Here is a 23,522-nt window from a genome sequence, read left to right as displayed (position 1 = left end):
ACTGCACCACCCCGGCGGGGCGCCAGATTACAAAATGCCTTTTGTCTAGTTTCTTGTCTGGTGGAGGATATATCCGCCTTTCTAGTTTAATGTGATTAGTGTAGTCATGAAATGAGATTAGTGCATCTCTCGAGAAATTAGGGGAATCAACCTGGCTCACTGCTCGGCTGACATAACCTCGAGCTATACTGTGAGCCAACTCGTTTCCTTTGTTCTCCGAGTATGCTGGCACCCATATTAATTCCACCTCTTTTTGGTTCCAGTCTTTATATCTTAAAATTACCTCTGTCTCTTTGGAGATCATGACCCTCGCAAAATTGTTTATAGCAGATTTGGAGTCACTAATTATGGTAACCGCTTTGGTGCTGACCATCGCCATGGCAATAGCCGCCTCCTTCGCTGTCCCTGAGTAGTTTGTTTTTATTGAACCTGCCGTTAATGTTTTACCCGAGTCGTTCCCGCCCACAATAGCAAAAGAGTTGCCTCCTTTGTATTCCGCCTCGTCTACATAAACAGTGTATTCAGAGCCTTCTAACTTGGCCTCAGGGCCTTTGCTCTTGCTTTTCTCCTGCCTTCATGAAAAGCAGGGTGCATGTTTTTGGTAGCGGTTTAATAGTAAGTGCGTTCCTTACTTCAGTCGACAGTTTTACTTGTGCATTTCTTTCCGGGATTATATCTTGTAGTCCAAATTTACCCAGGATTTTCCATCCCGTGGATGTGGTGGCGAGCCTCTTTAGCTGTGTTATTATATGTGCCTCGCATAGTTCCATGGTTTTATTGTAGACCCCCAATTTAAGACGTCTTTGCGTAGGGGTGCAGTGGGGTAGCCCCAGTGCTGCTTTATATGCCTGCCTTATGATCGTTTCAATTTTGTTCTTTTCTGCCACCCCTTGCTTGAGGTAGGGGATGGTATACACTAATATGCTTATCACAAAAGCCTGAACAATTCGGCACAAATCTTTCTCTTTGACCCCACGTCTTTTGTTGGCTATTCGCCTTATCAACCTAGTTGTCATGTTAATTGTTGACTTAAGTCGATTTATTATTTCTGTGTTCTTTCCATTGTCTTGGATTATTAGTCCCAAGACCCTGATTTTGTCCACTCTGGTTATCAGTGTTCCATTGAATTCCACCAAAACGTCTTCAGCGTTGATATTGCGTTTTTTTGTTCCTCGGATTACCAGAAGTTCCGATTTGCTTGGTGAGCATCTCAGCCCTGCCCTTTCCACATATTCTTCAACAATGTCGACTGCCTCTTGAAGATTTTCTTCTATTTCCCCATCGTTGCCTCTGCATGTCCATAACATGACATCATCAGCATATAGCGTATATGTCACCCCTTTCACAGTTTTCAGTAATGATGGGAGGTTCTTTAACGCTAGGTTGAAGAAGAAAGGGGAAAGAACTGAGCCCTGTGGGGTGCCCTTGTCTCCTAGCTTGTTTCAGACCTGATGTCTCCAAGACTTATTTCTGCTGTTCTTTCGGTTAGAAAATCCCTAACGTAATCGTAAATCCTCTTGCCAGGGCCGATTTCCTCCAGATTATTTAATATGGCTTCGTGTTTGACGTTATCAAAGGCTTTATGTAGATCAAGGCCAAGTACAGTTTTTGTGCTCCCTTTATTGAGCGCGTCAATTATGCCTGATTTGAGTTGAATCATTACATCCTGCGTGGACAGCTTGCTCCTGAAACCTAGAATTGTTTCGGAAAATACCTCCATTCCCTCTGCATACTCCTGAAATCGGTTTAGTATTACGTGCTCCATCAGCTTTCCTAGGCAAGATGTTAGCGATAGAACATTTGAAGCCTGCCGTTCTCGTTGCTTTAAAAAAAATAGCTTCTGGGGCATAATGGCAGAACATTACTTACCTGAGCACTGGTCCGAGTGCAGTTGCTTTTAATTTCCACTGTGAAAATAAGCCCCCAAAATCTTTCCTGGGCTGTGTTCCCCTTTAGATTGATTTATGTGGTGATGTTTTTTATCTTTAAAGTTTCCAGTTAGGCATTATGATCGGGCTAGGTTCAACAACGCTGCGCAATCAAACGTTCGGACAACAATGAAAATACCTATTTATAAACCTTTGTCCACATATTCTCCTCTACATCATCTTTCATAATCATTAAAAACGTATTGCCTAATTTCATTGTAATAATTACGGCTCCTTTATGAGACCCTTGCGCAAGGCTAGGCACAATGCAGTTTAAAGAGTCTGCGGGGTCACTCCACACCAATTCATCTACTTTGCACTCGGCCATCTTCGATTTCATTTTTTTTTTATTTTGGCTTGTATTACTATTATGAATATTATCCTGGCTTAGTTTAAGCGGAAGAACATTTTATAGCGTGGCCGTCATATTGTTTCCAAACGGAACAAAAACTAGCCGCACAATCAAATTTGTAAAGATCAAAGTTCTTGATGCACAACTTTGAAACTTTTTATGCAAACAAAATAGACATATATAGAGTGAATACATATATAAATTATTTATTATAATTAAAATGCACATAATTCTAATATACAAACATTTCAAGCTCTGCAAATTATATTTCGTTCTACTCTACAAAGGAAGCACTCGAAGCAGTGGAGTAGGTCTCTTTTCATGCTGTCGCAGTCCACCGCTTCGCCCCTGTTATGCTAGCTGCTAGCAGGTGCGGAAAGGGTTAAATCATATTCTCTATAAAAAAAAGACAGCTCATTTTGAAAAGCGCAAATTGTGCGAGCATAGAATATCTTATTACACACTGTCGTGCGAAATATTCGGAATCAAGATCTGTGCGGTTAGAATCCCCGTGTCATTACAATGTATTCCTTCACACTTTTAAAGCTGTATTTGTTGTTTTTTAGCAGCCACTGGCATGCGGCCTTATCACTCTGATTCTTATCACTCTGATAGACCGAAGAAATTCAGCACATTTATGAAGTAAGTATTGCAACGAAACCATCAAAACTGTGTTTGTAGTGTTATAACAGCCGTCGGCATGTGGCATTATCACTATGATTCTGGCGCGCTTATCAATTCTGTATCCCGTGTTTGTTCATGCTCGTTGTCGCGATTCGACGCGTTATCATTTTTTTTTGTCGCTCAAAATGCGCCGAGATCTGTCTCGAAGGTTCCGACCACTGCGTATGTTTCTAAAATGTTCCAGGTTGTGCTAGCAACAATTTACGACGTTATCTAGATGGTTCTGAGCAGCATTTAAATTGAGCGTTGACGAGTGCGACGGGCATTTTGTGTTCGACGACCACCGAGCACGATCGTTCTATCACCGCCGCCGAATATCTTAGTTCATTGCAGGGCGCAAGTAAGTCCAATAAAGAGTTAATTTCAGTGCTTCTATACCTGTGCGTGTTCACTTGTGATCACGGCCTTGTCACCACCACGTGACATCGGGTGAAGGTGCTGCCCTTGATTCTTCAAGCGAAGACCTCAGCCTTGTGCCTCTCGCCCTGGGTGCCAGCCTACAGGTCACCGAGCCGGCCGCCGACTTCAAGGGCTCCAACCCCGAACACAGTCTGCTGCCTGGCCCCATTCTACCACGGAAGGCATCAACTTTGGAAACGTCCCAGCCAACAGCGTCAGTTGTCTTCGAGCAGCCCAGGGAGCCCCATTTTCAAAGGACTGCCCACTGAAGATGCGGAAGACTGGATCGACCCAGTAAAGGTCAGGTTCTTTGTTCTTCAAATCTTCCGCACATCTCCAAGGTGCTCGCCGACTCGGCAGGCAACGTGTAGTTCACGCACAAACACTCTGAGGTGAAGGACGACAAACGTGAAGTAAAACGACGAAACTTAACTTTATATAACAATAATAACACAAAATACAGAAAACTTGTTTACAAAAGAGGCGATTATACTACAAGAGAGGCGATTGAAAGAAAACTACGTGCAGCTGCACGAGCTGACGCGCTAACAGCAACATGAGCTCATTGCTCTTTTAAAACGACTGCTAAGTCGGGGCCTGCCTGCTAACGCTAGCTTCTCCAAGCGAGAAACAGAACCAGAACCGCCGATGGCTGCGCGGCGCGCTCTTCCAGCGCAGAAAATTCTAGGCGCGGAATAGTGCGGAGGAGGAGCAGAAACGGCCTTGCGCTGTCAAAACTCAGCCTCCCCCCCCCCGCCCCTCGGCTCGCTAGAATGGTCTTGAATGTACTCGAACATCGTCAGCACGCGCAGCCTTCCCGAGCGAAGTGAGGAGGAGGGCCGGGTCCGTGCGATGGAATGCACGCGTGACTCAGCCCATGTTGAAGAAGGCGAGGAGGTGCAGCGCGGTGGCCAAGATTGCGCAATTGGTCGCCTCACGTTCTGGAAGCTGTTAGTTTCCATCGCGGCTTTCTGCGGCGCGCGCGCCGAAACATGAGAGAATATACCACCGCGGCCTTAAGGTAGGTTCAGACGAAAGGACTGGAGCGCGGATGGTCCGCGCGCGTCAGCACGGATCTGTTGCCACGTGACCACGCGTCCGCGCGTCGATCCGGCCGTCGAGCATTCACACGAAGCGAGTGGAGTAGACGAAAACGGAGGAAACATTCGGTAGCGACCACTGTCTGATCAACATAACGATCCGCACTAAACCCCTTACCAGACCGACGGGGCAGACTAGGATGCCGGACTGGGCAAAATTCAGAAAAGAATATAATGTTAGTTCTATCCAGGAGCAGGGATACCAAGCCTGGACTAAACAGCTGCTGTCCAGTCTCCGTTCGACGGAAACGCGGGTAAAGCTCTCTGAGGCGGTGACGGATGTGGACACCCAACTCCTCCACCTCTGGGAAGCCAGACGAAGCATGGTTAAACAATGGTGCAGGCAGAAACATAACCGCACGCTAAAAACCCGGATCGCGGCGATAATAAAAGAGGCGGCAGAATACGCGGCGCATCTCGCGGACGCTAACTGGGTAGAGAGGTGCAACGCGGCAGCTAGGCAGATGTCTGTCAAAAACACATAACGTCTCTTCCGAGGTCTCATAGATCCACACCAGACGCGCACCGAGTCGCAGAAACACCTGCAGAGAGCCATACACGCATTTCAAGGAAATACGGCCCAGCTAGCGCTGAAGCTCCGAAACATGCGAAATGGAAACATGCGAAAATTATAACTATTCCCAAACCTGGGAAGAAGCTAGGCCTGGACAACTTACGCCCTATCTCACTTACATCTTGCATAGGAAAATGGCTCGAAAGAATCATCAGAGTAGCTGACTCACAGACTACCTGGAAGACGAAAAACTGCTGCCAAACTCGATGTTCGGCTTCAGGAAGAACCTGTCAACACAGGACGTAATGCTGCAAATCAAGCACGACATCTTGGATAGAATATCAGCCCAAAACGAAGGTATCCTCCTCGCGGTGGGCCTACAAGGTGCCTTTGACAGCATCAGCCACAAAGCATTTCTCGATAGCATATCGGAAACCGGGTGCTGGGAGAGAACGTACACTTCCGTCCGGGACGTTCTCAGCATCCGGACAGCAACGATAAGGGTCGGTGGTATCAGGACACACGAAAGAGCAACTGCCGGGGAAGGAACCCCGCAGGGATCCATCATCTCGCCCCTTCTGTTTAATCATCGTGCCATGGTGCCGATTGCGAGGAAATTAGAAAGCATACCTAGAATTGTATATAAGAGAATATATACCTACAATTCGTCACATAATCTAAGCCGACGACATTACTGTGTGGACGGCGACAGGATCAGCGGAAGAAAAGGAAGACAAATTGCAAAGAGCTTTATATGGCATTGAAGAAATTGCTAGAAGAAACGGCATGCAATGCACCCCTGAAAAAAACGAGTTCATTATAATCCACAAGAAAAACATCATGGCAGAGCCGATTCAAATCCTTCTTCAAAACCAAGAAATCAGAGAAGTTAAAACCTTGAGGATACTAGGTATGTGGCTAAAGAGCCACGGGGAAAGAATGCACACAATCCGTCTTCTGACTCGGGCAACCAATCAGGTCTGTGGCATGATTCGAAGAACAGCAAACAGGAACGGAGGGTTAAAGGAGAAGGACGCCATCAGAATAGTAACGGCGATGACAGTCCCCCGCTGGACCTATAGCCTACCGTACCACAATGTCACCAAAACGGAAATCCTGGCCTGCCAAGAACGCAGACTAGAACAAAGTCGGACTGGTAGACACTGAACATTATGGGACGACCCATCGACGAGAAAAGTAACCTTCTATGAGAAACACTCACTCCCGAAAGCAAGCCTCAATACCAGATGCTTCCAATTCCCAAAAACATGGACTCCCTGCACAACAGCGAAAGACGAAAAGCGAGAAGTCGTCACATAGAAAACAACGTCGTCAGAAACAATAGTGACTTACTTTATGTAGACGCCAGTTCAAAGCTAGGGAGAAAAGCGGCGGTAGCCGCCACAGTTGATCACACGGGAAGAGAGGTGATCAGCTCATCGATCAAGACCAATAACTACATAGAAGATGCACAGGAAGTTGCAATTACCATTGCAGTTAATCACGTCAGCAGCCAAGGTAGAAAGCACATAATACTCAGCGATTCCCAAAAGGCCTGTCGTGCCTTCCTCCTGGGACGCGTATGCAAACAGGCACACCGAATAATGAAGCAGGAAAAAAAGACGGGCAACATGAAGCACACAATCCTGTGGATACCGGCACACGAAGGAATCGACGGCAAAGAGGCTGCCGACAGAATAGCTCGAGTGCATACTTTCCGGGCACCTGCGCCAGCTGCCCCAGAGCCTTCAACCCCTCTCACGTACGGGGAACTAATACAATACTTCAAATTAGAATGAACACGATACGCAGCCCCACACAAAGATCTCAGCAGACAGGAGGCAGTAACCTGGAGGAGCATACAGGCTAGGACATTCCTAAACCTAGCAAAGTACCACAAAATCTGGCCCGAAAAGCCAAGAAACGCTGTTTGATAATAGTTACAGTCCATTATTATTATAAACAGCGCGAACACGAAGACAAAGCACAAGATAAAAGCAAGCCACAGTACAAGCGCTGACTCACAACTATGCCTAAGCCAGGAATAACAGTAAATGGGCGTACTTACCGCACTAGTTTTGTGGTCTTGCTGCTGTGCTCCCGCGACGTGATTTTAGGCATGGACTTCCTAAATGAACATAGGGCTATCATCGACCTGCGATCCAAGCTCATCAAGCTCTCTGCAGACAAAGCCATTCTTGCTACGACGTCGTCGACGCAACACATCGCTCTAAACGTCCTCGATGAAGAATTGACTGTCCCGCCCCGATCAAGCGTCGCAGTCAGCGTAGGTAGCGCAGACATCGAAACCGCTGAAGGCATCGTCGAAGGAAATATCCATTTGCTCTTGGAACGAGGTGTCGGCATCGCAAGAGGCATCGCGAAATTCCAGAGAGGACAAGCTCAGGTGCTGGTAACAAACTTCACTGAAGAATACCGGCATTTCAACAAGGGCACGACGATCTCTTTTCTCGACGAATTAGAGGACCTCAAAGATGTATTCGCCCTCCACGACGAAACACTGGAAGACGCATCGGACGAATTCCGTCAGCCCACATTTGACATCAACCCGGCATTGACTCACAGCAGGAAAGACCAGATTCTCGGTCTTCTTCGAAGCTATGCGGAGTGCTTCTCGTCATCATCGAAGGTACGACAAACACCACTGGCCAAGCACCGCATTATAACGGGCGAACACGCCCGACCTCTGCGCCAAAGCCCGTATCGTGTATCGCCGCGAGAACGCCAGGCCATACGCGATCAAGTTCAGGAAATGCTGCGTGATGACGTAATCCAGCCATCGAAGAGCCCCTGGGCGGCACCAGTCGTTTCGGTGAAGAAGAAAGACGGCACACTTCGCTTCTGCGTTGATTTCCGCCGCTTGAATAGCATTACTAAGAAGGATGTCTACCCGCTTCCCCGCATCGACGACACTCTCGACCGGCTCTGCAACGTAAGGTACTTCTCATCGATGGACCTGAAGAGCGGATATTGGCAAATTGAGGTCGACGAAAGAGATCGCGAGAAGACAGCATTCAACACCGGACGGTCTTTTTGAGTTCAAGGTGATGCCATTTGGCCTCTGCTCCGCACCAGCCACATTTCAATGAGTAATGGACACAGTTCTGGCAGGCTTGAAGTGGCAAACTTGTTTAGTATATTTGGACGACGTTGTCTTTTCGTCAAACTTTGAAGACCACCTAAAACGACTACAGACAGTGCTGGAAGCCATAAAGTCATCGGGACTAACGCTAAAAGCAGAGAAGGGTCACTTCACCTACGAAGAACTCCGGTTCCTAGGTCACATCGTTAGCAAGGGTGGTATTCGCCCAGACCCGGAGAAAACAGCTGCAATCTTACAATTCTCCCCGCCTGCCGACAAGAAAGCTGTGCGCCGATTCCTTGGGCTGTGCGCAATTATTATCGACGATTTGTCAGAAACTTTTCGCGGATCGCAAACCGTTGACGCAGCTTACAAAGGCTGACGTACCTTTTAAATGGGAAGCGCCGCAAGGAGAAGCCTTCGACGAACTTAAGCGCCGCCTGCAATGCCCTCCTGTACTTGGCCCCTTTGATGAAAACGCCGAGACCGAAATTCACACCGACGCGAGCAGTGTGGGCCTAGGAGACGTTCTCGTCCAGAAGAGTGCCGGACAGGAGAAAGTAATCACCTACACGAGCAGGTCCCTCACTATAGCCGAAGTCAATTACTCGTAGACCGAGATAGGAGTGCCTCGCGATCATCTGGGCCACTTCTACGTTTCGTCCATACCTACACGGCCGACCATTCAAGGTGGTAAGCGACCATCATGCGCTCTGCTGGCTGGCTAATTTGAAAAATCCCTCCTGCCGCCTTGCCAGATGGAGCCTACGACTTCAGGAATTTGACTTGACTGTAGTCTATAAGTCGGGCCGGAAGCATTCCGACGCAGACTGCTTATCACGCGCTCCCGTCGACGCTCCCCCGAAGGACGATGACGACGACGCCTTTTTTGGACCGGTAAGCGCCAGCAGTTTCGCAGAACAACAGCGATCAGACCCTGAGCTGAAAGCGCTAGCCGATTACTTAGAAGGAAAGACCACTTCCCCTCCTGGGGAGGGGGGGGGGGAGGGCGCTGCGAGCGCGCGACGAGAGCAGACGCGTGTGTTTCGGCTCCGCCAATTTGCGGCTGGGGCCGCGTCCCAAATCATCCTACCCCGGCAAAACTGGCATCGATCGATCCGAAAAACCAAGCGGAACAACTGGATAGAAAAGTCGTCCAGGTAGGCCGATTTTCTTCAAATCTACGGCCATTTTTCGACCGACCACGTTGGCGCCGTCGTTAAGCCTAACGTCGTCGCCGACGCCTGGCCTGGCTGAATCGGCCCTCCGAGAAAAAAATCGCGACTTCCGCGGATCAAATACGCGGTTACGACCCTGAGGCAATGTTGTGGACCTCGGTACCCGCCACCAGAGATACCAATTCGACGGTTATCCCGAAAATTCGGAGTCAAGCTTTACTTCAAGCGGCTGCACGCCGCTCCCAAGACAAAGCCCAGATGGCGGCGTTCGACGCCGCCCCGGCCGCAATTTCTTCGGTCGGAAACATGAACGCTCCCGCGACGCGCGCCACGGGAAGCAAGGACAAGGCGTTCTCGAAGTGGAAGCCGCGCCCAATGCCCAAACCGGCTCCCGAAGACTACGTTATACTCATAAAGCCCAGAGAAAGTGTTTCTCTTCACGAGGCGTTCACGGAAACTGGCTACGGCACTGCCATTTCGGCGTACCTCGGGCTGAAACGGGCCAGCGCCGTCTCCGTTCTACCCTCACGAGAACAAAACATCATCATTGTGCATACCCCGGACATCGAGGCGGCCGACCTGCTCATCGGGGACTTCGCAGTAAACACCGAGAAGGGGTCGATCCCGCTTCGGGGTTACCTGAGACAAGACGGCGGCAACATATGCCACGGCGTGATCGTGGTCCGTAACTCGGACACCACCGAAACTCTCCAAGACCGGGTGTGCTGGCGCGCCGGCACCATCCTGGAAATCCGGAAATTCGGAACATCCAAAAAGGCACGCATCACTTTCGCGGGTAAAGAGAAGCCCCGTTACGTGCACTATGACAACATGGTCGTCTCTGTGCGAAACTATTACAAAACTATTCCTGCGTGCGGCCAGTGTGGGGCCGTCGGGCATCGCGCGGATGCATGTCCAAACTTACAGTCTGACACCTGTGGACTCTGCGGATTCCAAGCTCCGCTAGTGGAGGGGGTGCGGGCTCCTCACAACTGTGTTCCGCGGTGTTCTGTGCGCGGTGGCTCCCATGTCACCAACTCTCGCGACTGTGCGGCAAAATTTCGCACACCCAAGATAAAAAAGAAAAAAAAATGGCGCCCGAGACGAAACGCCGCCATGTTGGGCCTCCCGGCGATCAGCCTCGCTAGGAAATCACCAACATCGAGAACCCACCTAGAGGAGGTGCTGAAAAACGACCATCGAAGGTGTCGCCACCACACGGTGGACTGGCGAAACAAACGACGGAAACGCGCCTTGATACCAGGGCCGCGCCTTGATACCAGGGCCAGGGTCAACGCAGTCAAAAACGGACACCAGGTGAGCGGTTCGGGTGGGGCTGCTTCTCTCTCCCCCCTTTCCACTCCCTTCCCAAGGGCGCGTAGCGCCGAGCAAGATCAAATAGCAGCACTCAGGGCCCAAAACGAGATGCTGCTTAAGAAAATTAACGAATTGGAATCCAAAATTAACCAGTCTTCTCCGCCATCGCCTCCCGCGGCTGAGGTAATGGAGAGTGAGCTCGTGGTGCCAAAGGCGGTAACAAGCTTGGAGGCAGCATTCGAGGCCCGATTCGGGTCCACGGAGGCACGATTCATTGCCATAAAAAATCAAATTTCAATGATGGTCAACGCCATCTCCAAATTGCAAGAGACAATCCCCGCGATGATTGCCAAATAAATTGCGCATTCCTTACGCTCCTCGCGCAGGCCCGGCGGTCCCTTACCCGGCCGTCCTAACAAAACTTCTAGACGCACCCCTGAGGTAGACGATGACGACAACTGCTCGCTCTCCGGTATGGAGGATGCCCCCCTTCCCGCGAGTGTTGGCTCCGGAGCAGCGTCAATACAACCCCTCCTCAGCCTAAATGACCATGGCGAGCAGCCCTAAGATCAGGCGCTCCCCAAGAACCAATTCGGCCACCCCCGTCCAAATTGTCCAATGGAACTGTCGGGGCTTCCGTTCCCGCGCAAAGAGGGCGGATCTCCGACTTTACCTTTCAACTTTCGACTCTCTTCCTGCGGTGGTTGCCCTCCAGAAGCCAGGGAGTGGCGTCACCCTCACAAATTACATCACCTTTCAGCAGGACCCCTCTTCCTACGTCTGCGTGCATAAAAATTATACGGCTACTCTAGTTGACTTAGAACTTTACGCTGAATATTCCTACGTGATGGTGACACTTCTTCCGCTCAAGAAACAAGATGCGCCACTCCACGTACTCAACATCTACTGCTCCCCCAGACTCAAAAATGTAACGTTCGCAGCACTCTTTAGCCGCGCTCTAAAGGCTGCGGGCAGGGACTCCTTGGTGATTGTGGGTGATTTCAACGCCCACAGTACACTCTGGGGATACGTGCGTGAAGAGAAGCGGGGACGCAAGCTAGCGGAACTCGCGTCCACGCTGGGCCTGACTCTTCACACTGACCCTGCATATCCAACGCGGATGGGTAATTCAGTGACCCGGGATACATGCCCGGATCTCACCTTTACCAAAAACATTGTACACGCAGAATGGATCAACACCGAGGAAACCCTCGGTAGTGACCACTCCCTTATCAGTACCACTGTAAGAACTAAACCATTGGCAAGACCCCACGCACAAGCTCGGCTACCCGACTGGAATAAGTTTCGGCAAAGCTACATCAGTTCGGCTTCTATCCACGAACAAGGATACCACGCGTGGGCACAAGGATTGGTTACACATCTTCGTTCGGTGGAAACGCAAATTCAGCTCTCGGAGGCCACTCCAGAGGTGGACAACCACCTTCTGCACCTCGTCCGCAGATGGCGCCGCCAAAAACATAACAAAGCTCAAAATTCGTATCGCCGAGCTCACTCAGCGAGCGGCAGAGTACGCGGCCCAACTCGCCGACTCAAACTGCGTAGACCGCTGCAACACGGCGGCCAGACAAATGTCGAGCCGGAGCACGTGGCGCCTTTTCCGTGCCCTAATTGACCCGACTCAAACCCGCGCCGAAACACAAAAACATCTCCAACGAGCTATTCATAGCTTCGATGGAAATACATCAAAATTAGCATGCAAACTGCGCGACCAGTATCTTTGCACTAAGCAGGACCCCGGAGGACCCGCGCACTCGTATGCAGGTTCAGAGAACGCGGATCTGGATCAACCGTTCCAGTTGCATGATCTGAAGGCGGCCCTGGCTAAAATGAAACGAGGAACGGCACCGGGCCGGGACAAGATAACTGTGAAACTGCTTGCCAATCTTCCCGACGCCGCCTACGAAACCCTCCTCGCTTTCATCAACTCAATCTGGCTTGGTGAGGCACCTTTACCAATTGAATGGAAGACCGCACTGGTAACTTTCATTCCGAAAGCCGGCAAAGCCATAAACACAGACAACCTCCGCCCCATCTCCCTCACGTCTTGTGCGGGAAAGCTGATGGAGACCATGGTGCGGGACAGGCTGTCTGGTTTTCTGGAAAATAAAAATACATTCGCAGACACCATGTTCGGTTTCCGCCCGCAAAGGTCCGCTCAGGATGTTCTGCTTCAACTCGACCGAGAAATTCTCAACCCTGTCGAATATCCCTTCAACGATAAGGCAGTACTCGCCCTTGACTTGAAGGGGACTTTCGACAATGTCACACACGAAATCATACTCCAACATCTCTCCCAGACAAACTGTGGACATAACACATTTCAGTACATCAAGCAATTTCTCTCAGTACGGCAATCTTTCATCCGAATACAAGACGAAGAACACGGCCCATATAAACTGGGAACGAGAGGCACCCCACAGGGCGCGGTCCTCTCGCCATTACTTTTCAATCTGGCCATGATGAAACTCCCGGCTCAGTTGGCGACGGTCGAAGGCATCCAGCACGCGCTGTACGCCGACGACATAACCATCTGGGCCAAACACGGATCGGTTGGAGACATTGAGGCCAACCTGCAGCAAGTGGCGCAGATCGTAGACGCTTACGCCCGCCGCTGCGGCCTTCAGTGCTCACCGTCCAAATCCGAATTTGTGCACATTCGCCCATCGCCTAAGCGCACCACAAAAATGGAACTATTCCTGGCCAGCGGTCCAATACCCGAACACGATGAGATTTGAGTACTTGGTCTCCTTATCCACAAACATCGACGGGCTGATACAACACTAGCAAAACTGCGCAAGGTGGGGGACCAGGTGGGCCAGATGGTGCGCCGGGTTTCCAACAAACGCGGGGGGTTACGGTGCACAGACGCTTTGCGGCTGGCGCATGCATTCGTGACCAGTCGAGTACTCTACTCGACTCCTTACCTCCACCTGCGCAGATTTGATGAGAACGCTCTCGAAGTGATTCTCAGAAAGATGTACAAGCGTGCCCTCGATCTCCCGATCAACACATCCAACCAGCGTCTTATGGGTCTGGGGATGATAAAAACATTCGCGGAGCTCCGAGAGGCGCACTTGACTAACCACTACACAAGACTTTCAAAAACGCCGTCGGGACGCCGCCTATTAGCCCGACTACACATCAAACACCCAACATTTACGGAAGAGCGCGTACGCATTCCTGAAATCTGGAGATACGCCCTACACGTAGGCCCTCTTCCGGCCAACATGACACGTGACGACCACAGTGGCAGGCGCCTTGCGCGGGCGGAGGCACTGGCCCGTCACTATGGGAACAAACACGGAATTTTCTACGTGGACGCCTCCGGCCCTCACCATGGGGGGTGGTACACAGCCGCAGTCGTCCATCAAAAAATCACGGTGAATGGCCTAACGTTCCGAGCTCAAGACATAACACATGTGGAAGAAGTTGCCATCGCGTTAGCCGCCGCAGACAAGGACTCACGAGTCATCATCACCGACTCGAGAGGGGCCTGCAGAAATATTAAACAGGGGTACATTCCTCTCTTTGCGCACCGCATCCTTCAAAACAGTGACCACCTCGGGGCCCCCGCGTCTCGAACGATTCTATGGGCTCCAGCTCACATGGGCCTCGAAGGCAATGAAACGGACGACGCCGCAGCCCGCGCGCTCACTCTCCGGGCAGCGCCTTCAGACCCATATGATACGGATCTCGAACCCAATCCGGCTCTCACTTTTCGAGAAATTATTGAATTATTTCAATTCGGCCATGCAATTTATCCTAAGCCTTGTAAGGGCCTTACAAAGGTAGAGGAACGCCCACTCCTCCGCCTTTACACCAAAACGCTGCTGTGCCCGGCAGTTTTAAAACACTTTGATAATGCCTGTACAGAAAAGTGCCCGCACTGTGCGGAGAAGTCTTCGGACATCTTCCATATGGTGTGGGCATGTCAGTCAACCCCGAACCTCACCCCCAAACCCAACCCACCCGGGAGGACTGGGAGGCAGCCCTGCTCGGCTGCTCCGATCTGGCAAGCCAGAAGGCCCTGGTTCACCGAGCCCGAGCCGCAGCGGTCGCCAATGGGCTCCTGTAATGAGGAGCCCACCTAGTGTTTGCGTGAGGTTGCTCCGGCTACCTCAAGCTTTCTCCGAATAAAGGTTTTACACACACACACACATACACACACACACACACACACACACACACACACACACACACACACCCTCCTGGTGTGTTCAGGCGACATTTATCATCGTTCGCGTTAAGCAATGGCCTCCTTGTAAAAAACTTCGCAACCAACAAGACCGCGCAGCTTCTTGTAGTGCCTAAAAGCCTCCGGCATGAAATTCTGCAGGCGTTGCACGATGAGCCCACAGCAGGCCACCTCGGATTTGCGCGCACGTTGCATCGAATCCATTAGAAGTACTACTGGCCGCGACTTCCTGCCGAAGTTGCCCACTACATGAAGACGTGTCGTGAGTGCCAACGACGCAAGACGCCGCCGATTAGACCAGCAGGACTACTAAACCCGATTCCGCCCCCAATCATGCCCTTTCAACAAATTGGGATGGATCACCTCGGCCCCTTTCCATCTTCGTCTATGGGTAACAAGTGGATCATTGTGGCCACTGACTACCTTACCCGTTACGCCGAAGGAAAAGCACTACCCAATGGTACCGCGGCAGAAGTCGCCAAATTTTTTGTCGAACAAATTCTCTTGCGACACGGTGCCCCAGAAGTGCTCATCACGGACAGGGGAACGGCGTTTACGGCGGAGTTGACGCAAGCCATCCTGGAATACAGTCACACAAGCCATCGACGAACAACTGCGTACCATCCCCAGACCAATGGCCTTACGGAGCGCCTGAACAAAATGATCGCAGACAGGATTGCTATGAACGTCGACGCTGAACACAAGACCTGGGACGCCATCTTGCCATACGTGATCTTCGCGTATAACACGGCAGTCCAGGAGACGACCAGAGCGACCCCGTTCAAGCTTGTGTACGGTAGGGGGCCCACGGCGACACTCGACGCAATGCTACCGCACGTAACCAAGGAGGGCAACCTCGACGTCGCCGCCTACCTGCAGCGTGCAGAGGAAGCCCGACGACTCGCACGTCTGCGCATTAAAGAAAAACAGCGCACCGATAGCTGACGATACAACTTACGACGGCGCCACGCAGAGTACAATCCAGGAGACCCAGTGTGGGTTTGGACACCAATTCGCCGTCGTGGACTTAGTGAAAAGTTCTTGCGTCGATACTTTCGTCATCATCATCATCATCAGCAGCAGCCTGACTATACCCACTGCAGGGCGAAGGCCTCTCCCATATTTCTCCACTTAACCCGATTCTGTGCTAGCTGCATCCACTTGAACCCTGCGAACTTCTTAATCTCATCCGCCCACCTAACTTTCTGCCGCCCCCTGCTACACTTTCATTCGCTTGGAATCCAGTTTGTTACCCTAAGCGACCATCGGTTATCCTCTCTTCGCACTACATGTCCGGCCCATGTCCATTTCTTCTTAATTTCCATTAGAATGTCGGTAACTTGAGTTCTTTTTCTGACCCACTCTGCACGCTTCGGTGGTGGTGGTGGTTTGGGGGTTTAACGTCCCAAAGCAACTCAGGCTATGAGAGACGCCGTAGTGGAGGACTCCGGTAATTTCGACCACCTGGGGTTCTTTAACGTGCACTGACATCGCACAGCACACGCGCTCCTTGCTGCCGCCGAGGCCGGGATTCGATCCCGCGTCCTTGGGAACAGTAGTCGAGCGCCGTAACCACTGCGCCACCCCGGCGGGGTTCTGCACGCTTCCTTTCTCTTAATGTTACCCCTACCATTTTTCGTTCCATAGCCCTCTGGGTTGTCCTGAACTTAAGTAGAACTCTCTTGGTTAGCCTCCACGTTTCAGCGCCATAGGTGAGTACAGGTAAGATGCAACTGTTATATACTTTCCTCTTTAGCGATAACGGTAAGCTGCTAGACATAATCTGCGAGTGCTTGCCAAATGCGCTCCATCCCAATCTTATTCTTCTTGTTATTTCCTTTTCATGGTCCGGATCTGCGGTTATTACCTGTCCTAAGTAGACATATTCGCCTACTACTTCCAGTACATCGCTACCTAATGTAAACTGCTGTTCCTTCCCGAGGCTGCTGAACATTACCTTAGTCTTCTGCGTATTGATTTTCAAGCCTACCTTTCTACTTTTCCTGTCTAGGTCATCAATCAATATTTGTAGTTCATCTCCTTAGTTGCTTAGCAGGCAATGTCATCAGCAAATCGCAGATTACTGAGGTAGTCTCCATCTACCCTTATCCCTAACGGCTCCCATTCCAAGTTTCTGAATACTTCCTCTAAGCAAGCTGTGAATAGTACTGGGGAGATTGTGTCTCCTTGCCTGACACCTTTCTTTATGGGAATTTTGTTACTTTCTTTATGCAGAACTATGGTTGCTGTGCTGCCACTGTATATATCTTCCAGCACTTTCACGTACAGCTCGTCTACCCCCTGATTTCGCAATGCCTGCATCACCGCCGAGGTTTCAACTGAGTCAAATGCTTTTTCGTAATCAATGAGTGCTATGTATAAGGGCTGGTTATATTCCGAGCATTTTTCTATCACCTGATTGATGGTATGGATATGATCGATAGTAGAGTACCGTTTCCGAAAGCCTGCTTGATGCTTTGCTTGATTGAAGTCTAAGGTTGTCCTGATTATACTAATGATTACATTAGTAAATACCTCATACGTAACAGACAGTAAGCTGATGGGTCTGTAATTTTTATGGTCCTTAGAGACCCCTTTCTTATGTATGAGGATAATGTTTGCATTCTTCCATGGTTCCGGTATCGTCGATGACACCAGGCACTGCGTATACAAGGTGGCCAGTTTTTCTAACACAATATCCCCCCCGTCCTTCAGCAAATCCGTAGTTATCTGATCCTCTCCAGCTGATTTCCCCCTTTTCATAATTTTTAATGCTTTCTTGACCTCACCCTTCGTCACTGGTGGAACGTCTGAATGTTTTTCCCTACCGCCAATTTCATTACGGTCCTGACTACTTTGGCTACTGTAGAGATTTGTATAGAACTCCTCGGCTACTTTGACTACCTTATCCATATTCGTGATTACGTTGCCCGCCTTGTCCCTTATTGCACACATCTGGTTTTTGCCTATGCCCAATTTCTTCTTTACCGCTTTAAGGCTTCCCCCGTTCTTTACAGCATGCTCAATTTTCTCCATGTTATGCTTCCTTATATAGGCCCCCTTGCGCTTATTGATTAGCTTTGATATCTCGCCCATTCGATCCGGTCTGTTGGATTTGAAGCTTTCATTCTCTGGCGTTTCTTATTCAAATCTTTGGTCTCCTTAGACAGCTTACCGGTATCCTCTCTAACTGTCCTACCGCCTACTTCTACCGCGCACTCAGTAATGATATCGCTGAAATTATTGTTCCTTGCTTCTAGGGTAATGTCGCCATCCTCGGTTAGAGCTGAATACCTATTCTGTAGCGAGATCCTGAACTATTCTGCCCTCCCCCTTACCGCTAATTCGTTGATGGGTTTCTTTCTTACTAATCTGTTGCGTTCCTTCTTCAGATTTGGGCTAATCCGGGACCTCACCATCCTGTGGTCACTGCATCGCACTTTCCCGATTACCTCTACATCTTGCATAATGGCGGGGGTTGAACACATTATGAAGTCGATTTCACTTTTAGTCTCCCAGTTCGGACATTTCCATGTACATTTCCGGTTCTTCCGTTTGCTGAAGAAGGTATTCATGATTCGGAAGCTATTGCGCTCTGCAAACTCAACTATTAACTCCCCCTGTTATTCCTAGAACCAATGCCGTAGTCACCTACTGCCTTGTCTCCTGCCTGCTTTTCCCCTACCTTGGCACTGAAGTCGCCCATTACTACAATATACTGCGTCTTTACTTTTCGCATTGCCGATTTTACATCTTCGTAGAAGCTTTCAACTGCCTGGTCATCATAACTACATGTAGGTGCATAGGCCTGTACAACCTTCAGTTTATACCGCTTATTAAGCCTAATTACGATGCCTGCCACCCTCTCATTAATACTATAGAATTCATCGATATTACCCGCTATATACTTATTGACAAGGAAACCAACTCCTACTTCTCGCCTCTCCGGTAAACCTCGATAACACAGTACATGCCCATCCTTCAGTACAGTATATGCCTCATTCGGCCTCCTAACCTCACTAAGCCCTATGACATCCCATTTCATACCTTCTAGTTCCTCTAAGAGCACTGCTAAACTAGCTTCACTGGCTAAGGTTCTAGCATTAAACGTTGCCAGGGTCAGTTTCCAATGGCGGCCTGTCCAGCGGAGCCAGGTTTTCTTAGCACCCCCTGCTGCGTCACAGGTCTGACTGCCGCCGTGGTCAGTTGTTCCGCAGCCGCTGGTGACTGAGGGCCGGGATTTTGTGGAGCTTATCATGAGAGGTTGCAGCCAATTACTGCACCAGTGGGCCAACTCCTGTTCTGGTGAGGGAGTGCGTTGCAGGAGGTGTTCACCGGCATCAGGTCGCACCCCAAACCTGTTTATGCAATTCCATCGACACACGGATGTTTTTTTTAATCCGGTGGAGAATTGCGCGGCACCGGGATTTGAATCCCGGTCCTCTTGCATGAAAGGCGGATGTACTACCGCTATGCCACCGCTGCAGCCTGCGTCGATTCTTTGGGCCGTACAAAATCATTCGCCGCGTCGGACCATTGGACTATGAAGTCATTTCCGACGGAAAATCAGCATCACAACGGCGACGTGCACGCCCAGAAATTGTACATGTTGTGCGACTGAAGCCATATTACGCGCGTTAAAGGATCTGTGGCGTTTAAACTTTGCAGTGTTTATGTTTAAGTTGCTTTGTTTTGGAACATCGAGGCGATGTTTTTTTTAAGGGGGGAGTAATGCCGCGAAACCTTCAAAACTGTATTTGTTGTTTCTCAACTGCCGCCGGCATACAGGCTTATCACTCTGATTCTAGATCGCGTATCAGTTCCGTAATCTTTGTTTCTTAATGCTCGATGTCGCGAGCAACACCTTTATGAGTTTCGTTGTAGCGCAAGATGCACCGAGATCTATCTCGAAGATTCCGGCCACTCGTGTGTCTTTCCATAATGTTCCAGCCCGTGCTGGTAGCTGTTTGCGACATTAACTAGATTGTTCTGTGCAGCCTTTAAATTGAGCGTTGACGAGTGTGACGAGCATGCTAATTGCAGTTCTTTGAAACTTGCATCAATTCTGGACAGTTCAAATAGCAGGCAGTTGAATTACAGGAATGATATGGATCATGCATTTCAGTTCTGACAAATGGAAAGTAACGGTCCCCTCCATGCATGCATAGGTTCCCTTAGACAAATACGTAATCGGGTGTGTGATTGTGACACATATCAAGGGTCGGCAGAAGGCCATGTGGAGCCAGTGTGATATTCTTCATGAAGGCTAAAATAAAATTGTACAACAGCTGCTGCACCATGCAGAAAAAAAAATGGTCATTTTATTTATGATTAACTGACCATGAATAGCATCTTACTCAGAGTACAATGTGATATATAATATCCGGTTTAGCATCCCAAAACAACTATGGCTATGAGGAACACAATGGTTGAGGGCTCCAGTATAATTTCGACCACCTGGGGTTCCTTTACATGCACTGACACCACACGGTGCATGATGGCTTATTGTTTCGCCCCTATTGAAATGCCCCTGCTGTGGCTGGAACCAAATCTGCATCTATGGGTTCAGCAGCCAAGCACTCTAACTACTGAGCCAGCACAATGGGCCAAGTAACAAAATGCATGCAATTACATTTCCTTCTAGCCTGTGATTTCCTTCACAGAACTAATGTATACAAGGAAAAGTAAATAGCAAGAAAACACTAGTTTTATTGCACATTATATTCACAATTCAGCAAACATTCTCTGGGAAGAAATTTCTCATAATGTTTCTTGAAAGAAGGTAGCAGAGCAGGTAACAATACCACAAAGCTAAGAGGCAAACACACACACACAAGGACAACGCAGCGTTGTCCTTGTGTGCGTGTGTGTGTGCGTTGTCCTTGTGTGCGTGTGAGTGCCTCTTACGCTTTGTGTTTTTACCTGCTCTGCTGCTTTCTTCCAAGAGATGTGTGACCAACTAGCTCAGCATTCCACTCTATTATTACTCAAGGTTTGCATGGAAACCATGAAACAAAACAATGCACTTACTGAACTCCAATTGTTAATGGGCAAGGTTGCATCTATTCTACTACATTGCACTTATCAAAAAACCACAAGCCCCATCTGCTTTGGCCAATCACTTGATGAAACAAATGGAGACAGATGTCGTACACCACAGACTGGTCGTCTCGCAACATGTCTCTGCATACGTTGCATTTCAATTTCATCCCTTTCCACTTAGCTTCAACTGTTGCCAGCATTAAAAGTCACCCATCTTTTCTGAAATTCTTTTTTAGACTGTTGGGATGAGCATCCTTGTTAACAGTGGTCTCTGGCATTCTCGATGTTATCATTTTCACACCTTCCTCACCTGGAATAACGAACAAAATGACAAGCCTTGAGTAGAGAAAAAATTAGGGAGACTCCTAATCTCCACCTGTAAGGGTATGATGCGCCAATGTTAATGGCTCTTGTCTGCAGATCCCAATGTGGATTCCCGTTAATTTACATGCCATTTACTACAAACTTAATTACTAAATCCTTAATTCATGCCTCTGTTATCTCAGACATACTCATTAGCATATGGTCGTAGGCTGTCTTGCTATGTGATAGACAACCTGGCATAGACCTTTGTATGCCTCACATTAACCAAACTGTACAAACATCCCTCCATGGCCTAGGACTAATTTTTCTTAATCGGAGCTGAAACGCCCCAGACCATATTTGAAATATAACTTTCTAAGCTTGAGTTAACAGCTCCTGCCATGTCGTGTGGCATCGCGACGTTTGGCTCGTAGCACTTTTGGCTTGTGCATAGGGTTCATGTGTTAAATACTGGTTGACATGCATGAAAAATACACTTGCACACAAACTGGTGGCAAATGGTCAAGTGGTGCACTGCAGATTCTGAAATGTATACCTATATGAATGCAAGGATGGCATCTCACATAACATGATCAAGAGTTCTGTCAGTACCTGCAGTTACATGGCATTTCCATGCCCATTAAAGGACCACTTCAGACAATGGTTGTTGTTACCACAAAAACCTATTCTAACAGCATACTGACACCATTCCACTGAGCAATGGACATGTATATGCATACCCTAGATAGCTCATGATTGTGGATCTCACTTATTTCTATGACTTCCAAGGAGTTCCTGTCGTCAGAAAGCCTAAACTTTATGAAATCGGGACAGCTGTCTTGAAAGGTGATGAAAAGAAATAACCAGGTTACCTTGCCGCAATGGTAAATTACAGAAGGTGAATATGCTGCATGAAGATACCAAGAAGCTTGTACAAAGAAAAGTGAGAGTGAAATAGCAGAATTTTTGAAACATTGAAATAAACTACAAACTGTACTTTGTCAAACCTGTCATCGAGGAATGAAAATCATGAAGTCATCAAAAACACAACATGGAGGACATTTTAGGTCATCTTCACAAAACACATACCCACACCTGACACACAGCTTCATACTATATGAAAGAGGACAAACCAATATGCAAGGACTGTGGAGATGAACTAACAAGAAACCATATCTTACTTACATGTGCGCAAGAGTCGAGAAAATAAGAGGAAAACATTTTGTACAATTTTGCAACAGATCCCTTTCCATTCCAGCGTGATCCAAGGAGAGGCGCGCAAATTTCCTGCATTTTTGGTTTCCTAAAATGTTCCTAAACAAGCAACATCCTTAAGTACATTTTAGACATTACACACAAAATAAATACATTAAACCTTGTTCTTGGTGCATGGCAGCATTAGTCGCTTATGCACCATAAAAATCAACACAACGCTGTAAGGTATATTTTGGTTAGCTATGTTATACGAGATAAGCTTTCGGTCTGGTGTGGTCCTTAATCACGTGACAGCGCTGTCATGAGGGTCTATGTCTCAGCGATCGGAAAGTGACCTATTCCAATAATTTTAAAAACTGAAGGCGATTTTACAGATCTCTAAAGTCGCGCGGATGTTTGGTTTCGACAGGAGTGCTCAACTGCTTTATCAGCGTCCGCCTGCTTTGACAGCCTGGAGTGAAACTGTTAAATAGAACACATTTCTGAACATTTAACGCGTTTCTGAAGGCGTTGCTTTCAATTACGGGGCCCACATAAAGCAGCTAATATCAAACGCCGCCTAGGTAGGCTTTCTAGCAAGACAGCGGTGTAGCGTGAAAAATCGCTCCGCCGGTCCATCGCTGGCGCCGCCGACTTGAGGCGAACTGTTGAAACTTATAGCTACTGACCACACCTGAAACACTGAATTGTGCATGGTCAAGGCAGAATTTCTCTAGCACTGAGCATTGATAGCTATAGATTTCGCGCCGATGAAAATCCGTTCTCTCTTCGAACATTGATACGTCCACGATTGATCATTTATGCGCCTCGGGGTAGGCCAGCCTTGGGAACATGGATGCGTGGTTGTAGCAACGATCACTTGTATGGCCTACTCTGCAAAATTCCAAGAGTCAGCTTCTGCAACGAAATTTGCAGCGCACATTTTCTACCGCGTACCAAAGTCCGGCGATGCATGCATATCTCCCGCTCGTTTCAAAGCTGCGGCCGTTCAGTCGGGTCACGCTAACCTCGAGCATGCGGGGGTTTAAATTGAACGACAAGAAAAAGATGTAGGCTGAGCACTTGTCTAGTTTTCCCCTAAATACCAAACAACATTCCTGTTCGTATATGGAATTCGGATTATTCGCGCTTCAGGCTTTCCGGTTGTGCACTCTTGTATTGCGGTGCAGCA

General features: G+C 48.9%; 1 pseudogene; it reads left to right on the top strand.

Moving 5' to 3' along the window:
• Positions 1-5,243: 5,243 nt before the first annotated feature.
• LOC146172524 (uncharacterized) lies at positions 5,244-11,192 on the top strand (annotated as a pseudogene).
• The last annotated feature ends 12,330 nt before the right edge of the window (positions 11,193-23,522 follow it).

Source organism: Amblyomma maculatum, unplaced genomic scaffold, assembly GCF_055883805.1.
Source record: "Amblyomma maculatum isolate TAMU_Amacu unplaced genomic scaffold, ASM5588380v1 scaffold_13, whole genome shotgun sequence".
Taxonomy (NCBI): Eukaryota; Metazoa; Arthropoda; class Arachnida; order Ixodida; family Ixodidae; genus Amblyomma; species Amblyomma maculatum.
Note: the sequence above shows the minus strand (reverse complement) of the source record. Positions and strands in the feature narration are given on the sequence as shown.